General features: G+C 41.6%; 1 protein-coding gene across 13 annotated transcripts in view; it reads left to right on the forward strand.

Annotated features, from left to right (window-relative positions):
* Window positions 1-1609: 1609 nt before the first annotated feature.
* Window positions 1610-19430, forward strand: part of adgrl2a (adhesion G protein-coupled receptor L2a) — a 94089-nt gene continuing 76268 nt past the window's right edge. For 5 of the 13 annotated variants that reach the window (XM_039598723.1, XM_039598726.1, XM_031756206.2 and 2 more), the window contains exon 1: window positions 1661-3779. The gene's annotated coding sequence lies outside the window, so the exon portion shown is untranslated. Of the gene's footprint in view, window positions 3780-19430 lie in introns of all 13 variants that reach the window. The other 8 variants (XM_031756195.2, XM_039598721.1, XM_031756196.2 and 5 more) reach the window with 4 other exon arrangements.

Consider the following 19430-nt stretch of genomic DNA (forward strand, 5'->3'; position numbering starts at 1 on the left):
GCCAAGTCTTTGTCCATCATCATTAAAGGACACGGATTTGTTGGAATCAGCAGCGGTCCTGTGACTGGTCATGTGTGCCTGAGGTGCCAATCATGTGCAAATATTTTGGGAAAGAACCAATAAGCTTTGTTAAGCGAAAATTGAAGGTTAAGAAACAGCCGAGGAACCACATGGGAGACGGGATGACATGTTTGCTCTCAACATGGATAATCTAGGTCTGCCTGAAGTGTCTGACGTCATTTTCACTGATATGAAAACCTCACAGTTGTACTAGCTGTGCATCCTCTTTTTTATCCTGTGAACCAAAAGTAATAAACAACCCCGATTACTTACATTTGTTCCATCATTCTAAATACAATAGTGATACATGTGCCATGAGATACATCATAACAGATAAAAACTGAAACAATTTAGTCCTTATATATAATATAGTAATATTTATATGTAAATAGTTGTATCATTGTTGATTAACAGTCTTAAAAATCTTACTAAAATGGCCCAAATACAGCCAAAGAATGCTAATTTTCCATAGGATGCAAGCTCATTGATCTGGCGTTCCAAAGCAGGGAATTTTTAAGATTACTATTTAATTATACATTTTCCCCCTACGTAACCTACAAGCTGGATAAGCTCCTCATGATGAGTCATTTTAACTGAACCGACATCACCCGATGTTCAAACTTCAAGATCAAAGTTAATACGAGAGTTGGAGATTTCAGACAATCTTGTGATCGTTGCAGTAAGTGTTTTGGAGAGCTTCAGAACATGTCAGAGCCCTGGTAGACATTCTACATCTCTGTCAACCAAATCATTAAGCTTGACTGGACAATAAGGAGAAAACTACATCCTGTACTGAATTTGTCTGTTTTTGGTGCATATCAACAAAACCTGAATTTTTCCTAGTGGAAATGACTCCAGCTCTGATCCTTGCTTCTTCTTTGTTTTGGAGAGGTTATTAATAAAGCTGTTGTTTATGAAAAGATTCTCATGTGGAAGTCAGTCTGTGTCAAACAAATAGATTTCCATTAGGGATTTCTCAGGTATTTCAAACAAGTGTCCCAGCGACCGACTTAATCCGTTGCCTTATTTGATCGGGGAATACTTTAAATGGTTACATTTTGTGCTGTTATTTAGTATATAATTCAATATTAATATCTTTCCTAATCCCACTTTACATTCAGTAAAAGGACTAAAAATATGAGGATTGACATTACGAGTTGGCCTGTTTTGAAACCCAGGAGGGTATGAAATTCCTGCCACGTGCCAAAGGGACTCCAAAGGTTTTTCCATTATCTCAGAAAGTTTATTCCTCCAGGCCAGGAAAAGAACCAGTATTTACTTATTTACTATGCTGCAAACACACATTAACATTTTCAGTTTTGGTTGATTAACAGTATATACTTGATATTTGAAAAGGCTTTGATAATTATGATGTTGTTTTTCACCTCGGCGTGTCTGGGTTGAGTAAGAGCCAGCAGGTATCATGCGCCATTTGGTGAGTGATTACGTGCAATAGTCTGCTACCTTTGCAGGATATGATTACATCACAGTTATTCATTAACAATTGCACATGAACAATTTATGCGCTGGTCAAGAAACTGACTGGGGATCATACGCCAGCAAGGCTGTCATTAACAAACAAACAAGCAAAAAAATCATATCTTTGTCTTCACCTGTTTGTAATTTATAGTGCTGTGCATTTTACAATTCAGTGAACTGAGTACATTCATAATAATAATAATACAAGTCTAATGCCCTCTGTTGACAATCCGAGGAAACATATTCAAATGACTCCAAATGCAAAATGGCAGTTTAAGCTGTTGCAGCCAGAGAGACCACATGTGTTTTTAGTCCCGACTTATGAATAAACATCTCTCCCAGATATGGATGCCTGTCACTGGATGACCTTTTATTACATCTGTTTTCTCTTTTTTTGTCCCTTGCAAAAACGGCCCGTATTATTATGTAAAATTATGCTTATGAAAACATAAGTCTGCCCCTCTCCTGCGTTCACCTTCACCTGGCAAGCATGACTCAACTTCACATTTCCCCATAGTGGGTGAAAGACAGTGGGGTTTTTTATATTGAAGCCAGGTGTGTGCCTGCGCTCTACCTGATGTTTAACGCCATTCCTTAACCAGATTACAGCACGCTCCAAGTATTAGCAAGACTCAAATATAAACATAAAACAGCTGTGTTTATTTTTAGATATTGTGAAACTAAGAAAGTGGCCCTAATAAAGAACGCCAAATAACAGCTGTGCCGATAATTAGATTTCCAAACTTTCATAAATATATATATTTGTTTGTTTTAATAGGAAAAAAAAACATATATCGGAGCTCAGCTTCATTACAGAAAGAAATGCTGTGCACGATTAAGCATAATAATCTGCATTTTACCCACAGTGGAGTATAATGTAGAAAACCAATATAACATACTGCATGCAGTAAGGAGTGCCAGGGTCAAAGTCCCACAAGCCTGAAAAGAAATCCATTGACTGCTGAATGGTGTCATGAATCATGTAAAGGAAAAGAGGAGTGATGAAAAAAAAGAAGGGGAAAAATACATTCACAACTCTGAAGAGGTTCTTGGTTTGAAAAACTGCTTGGCTCCGCACACGCTTGGCTCTACACACCAGCGGCAGCTTGACCAGCGCTGCACGGGCCAGAGTGCTGTCCAAATGGGGCCGGTTTGAGTGAGGGAGAAAAACGTCTGTGTGCACCTCCGTGTTCTTTTGATGCTTGCTAGTATTACAGTAGAATGACTCCACTGTCATTGGTTGAATAGGCCGGACTGCCTACTGTGACAGAATATGGGCCTCTCATACCCAAAAGGAAGCAGTGTTGCTTCTTTAAGCAGAAAAAAAGAGTGGCCAAAAATGAAGGAGCTGCACTCGTAATAAATCTTTACTTTCTGTATGATGCAGTGGAATATCCCCTCTGTATGAAAATAAGCTGAGCACAGTCCTGCCGGGCATGATGATAAGTTGATGAGGACAGTCTGTGATGCGTCTAGACTCCGAGCCGTGGTGGATCTAGAATCCATGTCAGGTTTTAGTGTAGACCTGCGCTCAGACAGCTCCTGCAGTCGGCAGCCTGGTATCAACTGCACTGGCGCTGTTCACTGGAAGCCCGCTCCGCGCTGCTTCCTCCAAGTGTCTCAACACTGTGAGCGGGATCTTTTCCAGAGGCTAGCCGCTGAAACTTGCCCAGTCCCCACACAGTATCATTCAGGGAAGCCAGGAGAGCAGCACCGGCGGCGGCTACAGTAGCGGAGAGAGATCTTCGTCTTCTCCCCTCCACCAGACACTGAAAAGCCCCACTCTTGTCTGTCCCTCTCAGTCACTCAAGTCCTTGGTTTTTTGGTCCCCGAGCTTCGCTTCTCTTTCTTGACTCTTGTTGTTACCGCTGCTGCGTCGGGGAGTGAGGGCGCACGCACAGGGAGAGCCGAGACTCTATGAGCCGCTCAGAGGTGTGCATGAGGTGGCTGATGAGTTAGGACTGAGCGCAGAGCAACACCTTGCGTGCCATGGAAGTGTGCGCCCGGTGCAGGGGAATGTACGGGCTGAAAGGGAGACCTGCCGCTTGAAAGCCAGCCTCTGTCCCAGACAAGGCGAGCATGCCTGAGACCTGCAGACTCACTCTCTTCGCTGCAGAGGAGTTCACATCAGACTGCCTTTCCACAATCTGACATTTTTTTAAACTAATCTTTTTTATACAGCTCACAGTTTCCTACTCACTGTCTTCAATCAAGCCCCGCGTGGCTGCTTTTCGAGAAAGGTAAGAGTAGATTTTATTTTACCCCACTCTCCTTCTGCGCATTAATACCATCAAAACTTGTGAAACATCCAAACAGCAAACTAAAGTATCGTAACTTTTACCTTCTGTCTCGGTCACTTCTGAACCTCGCGTTTCGGAACTTGTTTAGAAAACGATGGACGGCGAGTCAGATTTGACATTGTGTCTGAGGTAGTTGTTTTAGGAAATTCGGATTATAAAAGAGGCACCATAAGTTTAGCGAGACTAAAATAATAATAACGATGATTTAAAAAACAGAGCAGCGCAGTCTGCAGTGGAGTACCGACGGGTACCGTGGTTAATTGAAAAGTGCTTAATCAAAACATAACCAGATGTGGATTGATTTGTTCGGCTGCCGAGTCTGAACGTCTGAATTGAAACAATTTTAAAGTGCGTGTGTGTGTTTCTGTGTGTGTGTGTGTGTGTGTGTGTGGTAAGGGGGTTCAGCAGCGCAATTTCTATGAACCAGAACACGTAAAGCGTCATTTAATTGGGATTTATGCCTCCAAAGTTGAGGTGGAGTTTTGCTGGTGGTATTGGCCACTGAGGGTTTTTTAAATCCACTGATGGGTCTTGTAGCTTTGAATGGGGATTTACGCTGGAAGCTGTGACCTGAGAAGTGTTGTCTGCCTGTTTCTGGAGAGCATTCACGGGCTAATCCATTATAATTGGGGTTAGGCTATTTGTCCAAAAAGAAAAAAAAAAACGAAAGAAAGAAAACAGAAAGAAAATGATTCGAGCCTCAACAAGAGATGTAATAATTAGTTTTGCCCCAGAGCTAGCCTGTGATGCAGTTGGCTCCGAGGGTGGAAAGTGACGTTGGAATTAAATGGTGAAATAAAAATAAAAAGACGAGAGCATCGATAAAAAAAATAGGAACTGATTTGGCTTGCTTACACTTAACTCAAACCCAGTGGGCGCAGAGTGGCAGTAAAAATTAGATCCTTTTACTGCGCATTTATTATTTAGGCCCACCGATTCCGAGCGTGTCTTGTCAACCATGTGTTAAAGAGGAGGCGGGAGACGCGCACATGCGGTGCGGTGCGTGCCTCTCCTTTTGCTGGAGAAACACACAGCGGTCAGCCGGTGATGCATGGCTGCCTGGAGCGGAGCAGCAATCTTCAGTGATCGATCAGAGGATTGGGTTAAATTTAGCTCCAGCAGACTTCACATGCCCACAGTTTTTTTTTTTTTTCTTCATCTTCTTCTCTTTCTGGGGGGTTCAGGACTAATCTTAAGAAGGCGAGAGACAGACCTTCGAATTCCTGCCTGGATTACTCTTCCTCATGTCTATCTTTAATATATCTGCACAACACGTTCTCACGTATATGTACTTGTCCATAGCGGATTATAGAGTTAGTGTAAAAGAGGATTTTTCCCCCCTTCTGCCTCATATATTCTTAGATAATGTTTCAAATGAGAAACAAAATAAACCCAATAACAAAGTGATTGTTCATCTTCTCATCTTCTCCACAAATCCATACTCTCAATAAAAAAGTGTTGAAATTTAAGGAATTTATAAGAAGCATAGCTGCTGCTCCCTGAATACTTTTTTTTTTTTTTTTTTTTTTTTAGTATTGTGATGATGATTCCATTTCCTCATACTTGTATATAAAAAAAAGGTAAAATTAGGCTAATGTGAGTGCAAATTCCAGCTGTTTGGAAGGAACATATTAGCATATCAAAGTGGTCCTTGCACAATTGAAGGAGTCGTATATTGTGCAACTGGTTTTGGCTGAGCCTGAAAGGCTTCAGAGTGAGTGTGTGAGCTAGTAAAACTCAAGTTTCTTTCTCCATTCTTCTCGTGCACACGTCCCTCTGACATCTTGCATATAACATACGTGCCATGGCATCCTCACAAGGTAACCATGAGTCAGTTATGGTAAACAAGGGGGATGAAAATGACACGAAATTCAAAATGTATAAATGCTGGCGATGTTTGATTCTTGGTTAAAGTGGTGATAAAATTGTGTGATTTCATGTGGGAGTCTGCAAAGAAATACAGGTCTATCTACACTCAGTGGAAATAATGTAATCTACCTGGGAATGCGTCCTAAAGAAGGAGACTGTCTTCTCAGATGTCGTTGCTTGATATCTTAAGCCTGGCCATTATGAGTAGTTTACCAGTATGAGAGCACCTTTTTCAGTCTGTAGCCCCGTTTGAATGGAAGTGCGTCTGGTTTCAAAGAACTGAAGCTGCTCTTGATGTGCCAGAGCCCCACATTGCCTCTATTCGCTTGCGTGTTCGTCTCCACTGGCGGATCAATAGAGCCCGGCACACTGCTGTATGGGTCTGAGGGAGACATATCACTCTTTACTAAACTTTGGTATACCACGCTGTCATAGAACACAAGGCTCTCGAGCGAGTGTGAAAGGGCGAGTGGGTGTGAACACATCAAAATTTGCCACATTATGGACTCTAGCTCCATTTTCTGCTGGGATGGTCCCCGCCTCAGAGCAGCAGCTGAGCTTTTTGGATATTTGACGTGTGGATTAAACAGATATGATGCAGCCTTCATTGCCTGTCCAGATTTTTTAAATATCCCAACAAGCCAGGCTTGTTCCACTCAGGTTTTATTAAGGTAATTTGTTATCGATTTTATTCACTGTGAGCTTGCACGTGCTGACCGGTGGTGGCATTTGCTCACTTTGCTTTGTGTCTCTCTCTGTCATGAGTGTGGATGTGAGCCTGCGATTGGCGAGCCACTATGACTGATTTAAAGGTTGCTTTGTGGCTGAATGGATAGCTCATGCCAGCCTCGCACTGTCAGGATGCTGTTCATTCGTGTGAGCCCATCTTTGCTGTCCTTCCTGAGCATCAGAGTCTTTGTTAGCTAAGGAACAAAGACCAATTTAAAAGTGTAGTTGTTGTTACAAATGCTTTGCTAGCTGCTCCACAGCATAATCCACCCCCCCAAATAATAAAAAAAAATGATGGAGGCTTTGAGTGTGTCAGCAGAAGAGGATTGCAGGGAGTTAGAGCGTTTAGATTTACATCCCATTGCTTATTTGGCGTGTAAATTGTGGGTTTGTGTTTTCAGATGCAATCTTTTCTGTTGCCTTAACCACCTACATGGAGTCATACTGTGCGGATAACTGCTTGCCATTAAAGGGAATAAACAAGGCTGTAAAAGAAAGCTATGGCAAATTTGATGTAACGTGCAGGGCTTTGGTGGGCCAGTGTACCTCCCTTTTCATGACTGATTTTATTTTACGATTGGCAATCAGTAAAACGCTAGTGCGCTAGTGTGTTCCCCTCCCTGCCATTTTGTGAAACATTTGTTTCCACTTGCCAAAGGCCTCTGGTGCAGCGGGGGGATTCGGTGCCCCTGAAATGGCAGGTGAAACTTTCTGCTTGCCTAAATAATTTCCTAGCAGAACATTACTCTGCGAGTGGAAAGTAGGGCTCCATTCAAAGTCTGATGACGAGAAACAGCATGAGCGTTAGCCGATAGATGTCACGATGGTTTGTCTGCACTGGCTAAGTGGCAGTCTCCCTTAGCTTATCTGGCATCTCTTTTTATGAAAGGTATTTGGAGATAAGGCTGTGCAAAGTGCAAAACTGGGTCATAAAATCTCCTTTTTTGTGTGTCCTGTGGTCACAAGATGACTGGGCGTAGCACGCTGTTCTGTTTGCCTTTTTTACAATGTGTTCAAAACACTGCTCGTATTAGCAATGTGTGTTTAGGTCACTCAAAGAGAGAAGTGAAAGAAAATTCTGCCAAGAGATCACTGGGTGGAAATTTGATCAACAAATTGTGATTTAAAAAAAAAAAATTTTTTTATATTAATCTTTAGAGATATAAAAAGTGGAGATTGCAAATAAATTATGTTTTTTTTAAATCATTCAAAAATATTATTTCTCAATTTTCAGACCTGACATTGTGGTTATTTTTGATGCTTTTATATATAAGTTGTTACATTTATTCCTATTGTAATTTGAAGACGACACACACACACACACACACACACACACACACACACACACACACACACACACACAGTCTCATTTTTGTGCTATGTGAACAGGACTTGTCCTTATCTGTGCACAGCTGCAACACTATTTGGGAAAATATTCAATTTCAGTGTGACAGAGGAGAACTTGGGAGGCAAGGCTCTAAGCAAACAGCAGTTATTGCGGCTCTGCCATAGCAGCGGAGAGCAAGGCCTGGCTGGGAGAGAGGGGGGATCTGCGGACGTCTGCCAGGGGAAGGAGTAATGTCTCGGCTGGATTATAGGCGAGCGAAGCACATCCACATTTAAAAGCCCCTTTTCCAACAAGACAGGGCTGTTATTTAGGGATGGTGTGGGTAAACACGCCAGAGCAATATATTTCCTCCATATAGGCTGCTGTTGTCCTTGACAATTGTGACTCATTGCAAGTAAGAAAAGTTGCTTTTATTTTTTTTCAAAAATAATCTCACAATGGGATATGGATGTTCTTCAGTACATTCAGCCCGACATTCTTGCAGCGAACAAAAATGGTAAGTCGTGTTTAACATTTCAATATAATTTTACTTTGTTCAAGTGGCAGCGCTTTTATTTGTGTTTGCTTCTGGGGCTGCATTTTAAATATACCAAATTATTTATGTACCTGTTTGTTGACTTACTGTTTAGCAGTCTAGTGAACCGGGACCCTCTTAAAGAAATCTGTAGGAAACAGAAACACTGAACTAAAACCAATACATATATATGTATATATCTAAAAAAGCAGTAGTCGAGCGAACAAGAGGATGTGAGAACGTTTGGTTTTAGAGTTCTTCTTAAGTGTTTGGGTATTGATCTACTGGGAGGTGATTCAGAAAACTATACATTGAAGCATTTTGGAATGCATTAAAAACACACAGCAGTGTTTCCAGTGTTAAAAGTGACCTGCAAGTAAATCCACTCCCATAAACGGTGCACTTCCTTATTTGCAGCTAAAGTCCTGCCAAATACAGAACATGTTTTTTGTTTTGTTTTTTACCGTCCCTCTCGTTGCATATTTTATTTTATACGTTTATTTGGTTAAGTTGGTGGTTTTCTTTCATGATATTTTATTTTACAGTATGTAGTTAGGGAGTGCAGAAGCTTTGTTCTTGTAACGTAGCTGCCAAGTCAGATGGAGTTGAGCGTCTGGTCTGGGAGTTTCAGAGGAATATCACAGGCATGGTAAGTTGCTAAAAACTAAGCTAATCAACAAAATAATTGTCTGTTCAATTGCTACCATGCCAGAGACATCAAACACAGCCGAGGTTGAAAAAACAATCAAATTATCTCTTAATGATTGCTCACGCTGACAGATGAGTGCTCGTGAGTCGGTTTTTGTTTGTAGGCGACATATGTGAGGAAGAAGGAAATTTTGCGGCCTCTCTCGCGCTCATAAATTGCGTGTACATTTTAATAATCTACATAGATATCCATCATCACCTGTAATGAAAACAATTTTATCTTATTATGTGGTTTTTGGCAGTGAAACAGAGAACTGTATTAGTCTATTAATTTCCTGCAGTGAATCATGAATCCTGCTGCTTTTATCCTCGCAGCACCCTCCATGTGTGGTCCACAAAAATGTTTCTATTTCCTCTCCAAACTAAAGTTTGGCCCCTATGCCGGCTCTCCCCTCCTCCCCCCACCCCCTCCCCGCCACACACCCTCCCTCTCTTTCTCCGTCTTTCTCTCTCTGCGTAGATAATGTCTCTGCAAATGATTTAACCGCCCTCGTTGAGGCTCCTTCCAGTAATTGAACAAGCAGAGACTGGGTGCTTTACAGGAAAACAATAGTCATATTATCTCAGATCTCTACTACTCAGATTCAACAAAACACAAGGTTGGACTGGACTTTGTGGACTGCTTCGCATCTGAATTGAAGAAAAGAATCAGGTTTGCTTTCTCTTGTCCAAGGGGAGAAAAAAAAAAAAAATGAAAAGGGCCGCGGGAAAATGGGTGCCATTACTTTACTCAGTGCATGTGGGCTAAAGTGCAGCCTCAGGTAGCACTGTGCTGACTTGGGAAGCACTGCTAATAATTAGTCACAAATATGCTTTGATAAATGGTGATAATGCTCATAGCATAAATCTCAAGGTGCCACTGGAATTATTATTGATATTTTTATTGTTATTATTATTATTATTATTATTATTATGCACATCGCTGAAAATGAAAATGTGGCTGAAGCCTCCACGTTTGAGCGTGATTGCTCCGGGTTGGTATTTGTTTTGCTTTTTGGCACAGCGAGGGGAGCTTTGATTGTGTTGCTGTGGAGCTGAATTGACCTTGTGTGTCAGAATGAGCTTTTTCTACGCCTTGTTTCATACGCAGCACTGTTAGGCTGAAATGGCCTTAGGAGGAGTTGTTCTTGACAGAGATGCATTGTTTCAGGCAGCCAATAAACCACTGCACTGAGTGGCTACATCTGTGAACCTCATCTTGACTACAGTGTGGGGCTAGCAACAACACGGCAACTGTCACAGCTGCACCTGCTGCTGTCTCAGTACAGAGCCTCCCTCTCTGTTACCCATAGAACCGCATCACTCTTTTCCCTGTGACAAGCCAGAGGCAATAGTCTCCGCTTAGGTCAACTGAAGAGAAGCTTCTTGGGAAAACATTTTGAAGACAGAGGACAAAATGTCAGTCCTCCCAAAAAAAAGAGAGAGATGTTAAAATAAAGTTTCTGCCCTGAAGGCCGGGATTTGGTTCTGCTGGAGCTCGGGTATGAAATTCTGTATGTCTGTAAAACATAGTGGGGCTGGTTTAGTAAAACGTGGCCAACACTTGAGGGTCCATTTTTCAGCGCATTTGTCCAGCCACAGGAACAGTCTGGGGTTTGATATGACAGCAAGCTGTCTCTCCATGATAATGTGAAGGATGAATGCAGATAAATGGAGCCGACTCTTCTGTACACACACGCCGCATGTTTGTGTATCGAGGCCATTCAGAAGATGATCTGATCAGCTACGAAGAGATTCAGGGGCATTAAAGGCTTTTAAATCTCATATGTACACATATTTGCTGCGCCGCTGTTAAAAGTCACAAAGCCGGGCTCTGGTGTAGAAACGCACGAGTAAAACTCAGGTTTGTGCGTTCACTTTACACGCTTCAGTGAGTACCTGAAAGAGAACGCAAGAAAATATTTTGCAGAAAATGACTAGCGAATCGATTGTACATGATAACACAGCCATCATGCTGTCTCAGAAACAAGATTATTGGAGGGGAACAATGCCGAGAGAATTTTCAGCCAGGAGAAGTGATGCAACGTGTCCACTTTCCTGCCAAATTGAACTTAGGGGTGTGAAAAGCAATGCAAGGACGTGAGGAATGGGTCTGACGTGAATGCAGATAGTGTGGGATTAACGCAGGGGAAGATTGAGCGACAGTGGCCGGTGACTTCTCTTTACAGCTTTGCTTGTACAGCTGTGCCAGGCCTGGCATTCACTGCTGCCTGTTGGATCCAACTCCTCCTCCACTGCCGTGGGGGTGAGGTAATGAACATCTTAAATACTGCAGAGAAGTTGCTCCTGAATGTGTGTGTGTGTGTGTGTGTGTGTGTGTGTAGATGGAGACGTCAAATTATTCATGTATTTATAATGAAATTTGGAGTGCTTAATATTGACACCTCACTGCGTCTCTGTACCGATTTGATCTTTTTGGCATTTGCACAGGAAAAATACATATACAGGCTGCCCTAATAATTCATCGTGCCTCCTTCTAAATGAGGTGTGAGGCAGCTCTGCTGGTGTGAATTCTGTTATAAATCACACATACCCTGACTGCTTTATCCATTAGAGCGACCGGTTTGTCTAATTCAGTCCCCAGCAAACTGGTTTAAGTAATTAAGATGAGTGTGAGAACTGCAGCTTATACTTCACATCTGTTATGTTGTGACTGTGAGCAGGACGTGCAGAAGCAGGAGAAATGCTATTAGTTGCACAACTGCAATAAAACTGAGGACGCTCACCGTATAGATTCTTTGCAATAAGCGCAAACAATAACAGCATGTAATAAATATTTAAGGCTAAAATTTCATTACCGGCCAAATGTCCAGTATCTCCGTAGGTGGCGAAAATGTTCTTCTTTGTTGTGTTATAATGCATTTTTTTAAGCTGCTACAGTTTTATATATATTATTTTTGATTATTTCAGAAATTAAAATTGAACGATATGTGGATTTCTCTTTATAGTGCAAGTTAAGAGTTTTATCGCTTTGCTTTTTTCTTTAATAACTCAAAAAAAATTAATAATAATTTGAGGTGTGTAAAAAGTAGCATATTTATTGCTGGATAAACAAAATTTTTTAAAGGTGTAATTTTAGTTTGTTCAAGAAAAAAAAAAATAGGTCAGGTTTTGTGTGGTGGATATTTCGTGTGTGTGTGTGTGTGTGTGTGTGTGTGTGTGTGTGTGTGGCATGAAAAGAGATAAATGAGGCCAAAAAGTGCCATGACCTGCTAAGAAATAAACACAGATAAGCCAAAGCAGGGGAAAAAAAAGTAGTTTTATCTACTTTATAGCTCTGTTTTTGTACTGGGACCATTAAAGCGAACATGTGTTCACGTCCTTATAAATCACCCAGTGATAAAATGAAAGCAAGGTTAAATGATGACCAGACAGAAAGCTCTGAGCAAGCTCTACAAATTCTCAAGTACTGCATCTGTGCCCGGCAACACATGTTTCATTTTTAGCTTCAGCATCAGCAGCTGAACCAATGTGATGAGTGCTATTTTGTAGTAGTTGATGGAAATGGGGGGAAAAAAGCTGTGTAAAGAGGACAGTCAAATGGGTGGGTGGGGGGGCAGAAACTGGTGCTTTTTTTTTTTTTTGTCGTTGCAAAAAGTGGAGCCAGTGGCATTTCTGTCATTCATCAACTCGAGCTGATTACTAGTGAGTCTGGAGTGAGCTGACAGGAAGCGGCTCCTGCAGCCATTACCATCAGCCCGGCCCGGGGGTAGGCAAGAAGCCTCAACTCCAAGAAGGCAGAGACGTGCCTAAAGGATGGAAAAGTTTCTCTGTGCTCCCTGAAAACATCTCTCTGGGTATCAGGGTGAGGTAGTATGTTTTTGCCTAAATGTTTAGATTGTTTTTATTTATTTTTTAAAGGTCTACCTAAGACGAACATTTGCTCCGTAAACGGTGGTGTTGAAATGTGGGTTCCAGACACCAAAGCCGAGCTTTAACAATCAGCGAGAGATGGTGAATGTTGCAGACGCTGCAACGCCTACTCATTTTACAGTTTACTGCAAGGGCCAAAAAAAAGAAGAAAAAAAAGGGATCTTTTATTCTCTCACCTGAAAAGGCTCGAGGCTCCCGTGGAAGCAGTGTGGAAAAAGCAGGATTGTGCAAGCATTACTTGGGGACGTTTTCTGAAAGTCACTGCCCATAAGACTTTCTCAGGTGCATGCTTGATATTTAAATAAGTGAATTTAGACGTTTTGCACAAAGACACAATTCATACAATTGGAGCACGCAGCAGTAGGCTCAAAAAATGCTAAATGTTGCTGCAGACGTTTTGGTGTAAAAAAAAAAACAAAAAAACCCAGGAGGATGACATTGCTGCTAAATGTATTGATTTTGTTCTGTAGTTACCTTTTACAACATTAAGTCCTTCATATACTCATTTGTTTTCAGTGTTAAAAAACATATACGAGTTACCCACAGTCAGTATTAGGTTGCACCTTCCAGTCTTTTCAAGCTTCCTGGATTTTCATGTTTTTGCAAAGAGTTATATTAAAAGAAAACACACTTCTGCAAAAAGGCCACGAAAGCAAAAGGTTGCAAGTAGCATCTCTTATATTTAATGTGGGAATTCCAGAAAGTTTGCATGCTCCACATTCAGATGCATTTTAATTAATTTCATAAATGCGTAACTGTTTCCTCTTTTGTAAATTCACCTCTTTTTCACCTCCTTGGTATCCATGAAGATGAAATGCTGTTGCTAACAGGGACAGGTTCATCTTAGCTAGCCGCTTTAGCCGAATAAATCCTAACATTTCATCTGCGCGGATCGCTTCATTGTGTTTCTCCGAATGGTGCGTCTTGTTAAAATAAAAAATAAAATAAAAAATCAGCCTCCATATTGGCGCTTGTTGTTCTTCAGAGGATAGTTTTCCTCCTCAGCAAGAGCCCTTGTCAAAGTGTTGCCTTCTCTGCCGCTGTGGGGACTTTGTTTTCTCACTCACTTCATATTCATAGTGAGTCTCATTCTTCTGTCATTATTCTGTATAACTTAGAACTGTAGCAATTACACTTCAATGGATTACCTATGCAGACATGCGGAGATTAAAATCTCGGCTTCCTGCTACCTCAAACCGCGGTGGTTCAAAGCTACAACCTGCCCTGCAAACCGCTATCGTTTAGCAGAGCACAAAATTGGTCAACCTCTCATAGTTTGTTTGGGAATTTGAATCCCTTTGGTATTCAAAACAGGAGGACCTTATGACAGGGAGATAATTTCACAGTGAATGTTTTATCGCAGTCCGCTTGACAGTCTCCTGTATTTGTCTGCTCTCTCTCTCTCCTTGTGTCTTTGGATTCCCTGACTTTGGTCCAGTTATTCGAAGGAGAAAAAAAAACAACAACAAAAGAAAGCCCTGTTTATCCCCCCCCCTCCTTTTTTTTTGTTATCACAAAGGAACAAACACATATTAAACATACACAAGGTGCAGAAGCAGTGATTGCTGTATCTGCTGTCCTACTGTGGGTGGCAGGGGACGATAACATAAGCCACGGATTCATTTACATATTTTTTTTTTTATTCATGTCAAGCCCAAATCATGGTCAGTTGGGAAATGAGGAACATTGGTGAAAAGAGATGTTTTCGCCCATAATGAAGATTTTTTTTTATTCTCCTGTGCCACGTGTTTAGATTCGGGCAAAGTGCAGCAGCAGCAGCGCCGCTCTTACGTCAACTGCACGCAACTTTTCTTTAATCATCCAAACTGCCGTTGAAACTTTTCCACCTATTTTAAAAAATCGAATCTCTCTCTCAGTCTCAAAGAAGGCTGATCCATTGTACAGTGAGCAGGCAGGAGTGAGAACCTATAACACCTTAGTTATTAAAATTGGGGGAGATGGAACGAGCCAATCTTGGCTTGTTTGCATCACAATCCCCCTCGCGCTGCTGATGTTATGCAAATGAGGACGGTAGAGAAAGCTCAGCCCCGAAACTGTCCTCTCCCTTTCACAGCTGAAGGTGGGGAGAGGGCAAGGAGTAGTGACACTGGAACGGCACGAGGAAATCTAATGAAGCAGCCTCCCAAAAAATTCAAAGCAACCCAAATTACTGGCTTATGTCGTGCTGCTGTGTATAGATGCCATATTAGATGCTTCTTTTCTTTAAAAAAAAACAAACTATGAAGTCTCACCTCTTTTTCATTCTTTTAATGAAAATATGTTTCGTGTTATTGTGCAGCAGAGTGTGTAAAACATTCATTTGTGAGCGGCAGCAAAATGCCTTTTAGACATTTTCTGTATCTTTAAAAAAAAAAGGCCAATATACATTCATCAGTTTAAAAAGCACCATTACCTGTCACGGCAGTACTGAGGGAAGATTTAGGGCTGACAAGTGATTGCATTCAGGAAAGACTACACCCACTTCTTTTGTCTAAGCTTCCTGACGAGACACAGCGCTATACCTTGTTTTAGCTTGACATACGCCGCTCCCCCTGTCTGACAAAGGCATTCATGCCATCTTTTAGATTGAAAATAGATTTCGGCAGTAGTGGGATAGAAATGCGCTCGGATGAAGTACACTACTGTACATCCACTCCACTGCTGAAATAATTCGTGCAGTATTGCTTCTCTTCCTATTTAGCTGATGACTGAGATGATGCAGTGGCCCTTTTGGTTTTGGCTTTGTCCTTCCCCTGAGCCACAGAAAGGTTAAAAGTATTAATTAGACATTAAGCACAGTGCCTCTAATCTGAGAGAATTAACATTCTTCAAAAATATATACATTTCCACAGTAACAAAATAACTAGTTTTACAGGATTTGATGCAATTTTTGCCAATTTTTGCCTCTGATGCATCAACAAATGCAGAGAAATTGTATTAGGGGCACTACAGTGAGTTGATTCCAAGTAAAAGCTTCTATTAAGACATTGTTAAACATAAAAGCCACAAAGGAGAAGATGATGCAGACTGTCCGGAATGTAAATTCAGCGTATGCCAAGTATTTACTTAATGACATATCCGTCAGTCGAGGTGCATTGAAAACATTCCTTCGTTTTTCAGTTTCTCTGGTGCTCCTCGTCGCCTAGATGAAAAAAGTCGCAAATAAGTGGCTTATTTTCACGCTCACGCTGCTCCATTGAAAACGCGTCTCTCACAAGTCGTCGTCTCCGTTACTTTCTTCGTGTTTTGTGTTGCTGCCCACTGCCTTAAAAATTAATCATCCTGTTTAATAACGCCTCACGATCACAGTGCATTATTGATGGTGAGTCCTTAATAGAAGGATGAAGCGAAGGTTTTACCCATTCAGCTGCTCAGTTTGGAGGGGGGGAGAGGATCACAAAAGCTGCTTACTGGTGCATATCCGTGTAAATACAGCGCATTATTATCATAGACTAAAAACCAGGCCTTGTGCTTCCAAAAGGTCTTGGTCCCTCTTTTGCAAACGGTCGTGTTGTTTTAGATGAGAGGTGACTCATACGTAGAAAAAAAGGTGCACAAACTCTTTTGGTTGTGTTTAGCGGACGTTAACCCAACGAGTACATTTTTGACCTTTTGTGCATTTATTTGTTCGTGCGACACGAATGATTTACTCCAACAGTTGTGTGTGTATATTTGGATTCACTACACTGCATTATTATTTGTATTATTATTAATATTATATTTGCACAGACGAAGTAGTGACGAAATGGGGGAAAAAAAGGGTTTTGAAAAGTGTCTGAGCTGAATCCGAAGCATGTTTTCTTTACGCCTCCATTTGTCTGACTCATTCTGCCATCGCATGTTGAGTACCACAACAAATGTATCTTTTATGGTGTCCTGATGTGCTCTCAGGGCGTCAACCCTCCAAAGTATATGTGTGCACACACTAATTGGATCAGGTTTCTCAACAGGGGACTATACACTACATACTGCATGCATTCTCTGTATTTCAAGGTGAATCACACCTTGTCAAGGACTTATTGGACTTGATTGGCAGGTACTATCACCATGAGATGCCCATATAATGGCAGGGCTCACTTACCTGACCTGCCTATTTATCTTGCTGTATTAATGTCAGCCTATTAATTCCTAAGCGGAGGAACATTTGGCAAAGACACCGTTTAACAGCCCTGGCTGAATCATTCTTATCTCTGCAGACCTGAAAGGAATAGTTTTGTGCTATCAGCAAGTGGAAATGACATTTTGAAATTTCATTCGAGATAATCCACTTCACTTCCCAGTAAAACATCAAAATTAGAACAAAAAAAATGTATGGAACCCGTATTAAAACTTTGTTACCGTGGCAAATCACCTGCCTATAATCCATGTGGACAGACAGGTGTAGGTATCTTTCAGCGCTAATAGGATTTTTCTTGCATTGCTAAAGTGATTATGAGGCTATGGATTTAATATATATTCAAGCAGAGGGGGCGATAACACTGAGTGCGTAGAAATGCAGAGGAAAAGTGCCATGTGAACTCATTGAAACATATCGTATGTTGACATTTTTAAATTAGGGAATCTTTACTGATAAAAATGGCGCTTCTCGACTTATAAGACTACGGCAGACCAGAAATACTTTTTTGTTTGTTTGTTTGTTTTTCATATTGTCAAGTAAAACATCGAAGGAGGGAAATGAAAATAAAACATTGCTTTCTTTTCTTTCTCCTAGACGATCCATTTATTTTTGAATGTATTGAAGTGCTGGAGTGTTTCAGGGCTTGGCTCATGATTGCTTTATTTAGTAGCCATATGTCCTAACCAGTGGGGAGTACCCTAATCGATTAATTGAGTGGCTCATAAAAATGATGAATGGTGCAAACACTAAGAGCAGTGAGCATGACAAGTACCACGCTTATGTCACACTCTCTGCTCCTCTTGCATGCTACTGCCTTTTCCGTGCAGCGTGGCTTGCATCAGAGCTGGCTAATGATTCGTTTAATCCGAATGCTGTGATCAACAAATTCTAAAAACTGTTGGTTTTATGTGCTCTCAGATGATGAAATGCATAAGATAATACATGAAAGTTTCAAGTAAGCTAGCCTCCCAGAGACAGTGTGACTAAAAGTCCTAGCAGTCCTAATCAAGACATCTCCAGCTATATTACTATGCAGAGTAATAATAAAATAAAAATAATCTTCCATGCAGTTTTTCTCCGCCCTTATGCTTTGCGCTCCCTGCTCCATTAACCATCTCTGCTGCTGAGGAGTCCTGTCGCACAGCATGCGTGTTTGACCCGGTATTTCACTGGCTTAGCTCGTGTCAGGGTCGGGTCTCGTGTTCGGGGCACCAGCAGTCGCACGGCGTTTGGTCGGGTGTCACTCGGCTCCTCTGGTCCTGTTCTGCTCTCAATCATTCCCTCAGCAGAGAGGTCAGCCTTGATTCCTTCCTGGCCTATATCCGACTCAGTGGGGGGCTCCAGACTCATCTGCTCACCAGCCCAATCTCTACGCTTGCAAAATGTAAGTTTCAGCAGTGTCAAAGCAGGGACACAGTCACTTTTGAGAAGACATTTCTTCCACATTTGAGACTTGAGTTTTCTCTGACTGAGCCCCATGTTTCAGGTTTTTTGGTCTTTTTTTCGAACTGTGCAGGAGAAACAGATAACAGGGTTCTTATAGTATATATGAATTAATGTATGAGGATACTTTTGGGAAAGCCCAATAGAAACCAAATGTGTTTCCCTGCATTCAACGTGTGGTGGTCTGTTGATTCTGATTTCCATTTCAGTGAATATCTGGCCCTGCGTTTCCCTTCCTTTGCATCCCTGTGATGTTCTGTGACAATTAACATCCCAACTCTTTCTCGAGGTTTGTTGAAAGCTCAGGGGCTAATTCAAGGGTCAAGCAAGACTTGCAAGCTGTCAGTCTCTCATTGTACCTCGTGTCCCACTCCCCCACTCAGGTTCTTTATTCTGGCTCCCCCCTCCATTCTCCCAGACCTCGTTTTGTAGAATGGCCCAACTCTTCTTCTATTCTCATGTGGCCCTCTAACAGCTAGAGAGGGACAACCAGGAGCTTTGTCTAAGAAGCCCAGCATTCTTTCACATCTGCCTCTTGTTTTCAGACCCCCACTGCATTTAAATTTCAAACTGTCCTTTTCAATCAATCCTCTCTCCCTCCCTTCTAATAACCCCCTTCCTCCCAGTCACTAAGCCCTTTTATTTCTTTTTTTTCCTAAGAGGACCAACTGCTCCTGCAATTCCTAATTTTGTCACACAGTTGTTGATTATAAAGCATTCTGTTGTATTGCCAGTATATCAAGCACACATATGTTTAAAGCCTCTGGGCTCACGCCCCTGTGGCTTCTACATTTTTCAGAGTACTTAAACATCTGTCTGCAGTGGCTTCACATTTAGCCCAAGCAGTGCGATGCTTGTTGACATTTTAGCAATCTGTGCTTAACAATCACAGAAGACTGCTACGGTCATGCATTTCGTGAAGTCGAAGGACCCACGTCGACAGCGGCGCTCGTCATCTGTGCGTCCCTGAGTATCGAGTCCAAACTTCCA

This window comes from Oreochromis aureus, linkage group 15 (assembly GCF_013358895.1).
Source record: "Oreochromis aureus strain Israel breed Guangdong linkage group 15, ZZ_aureus, whole genome shotgun sequence".
Taxonomy (NCBI): Eukaryota; Metazoa; Chordata; class Actinopteri; order Cichliformes; family Cichlidae; genus Oreochromis; species Oreochromis aureus.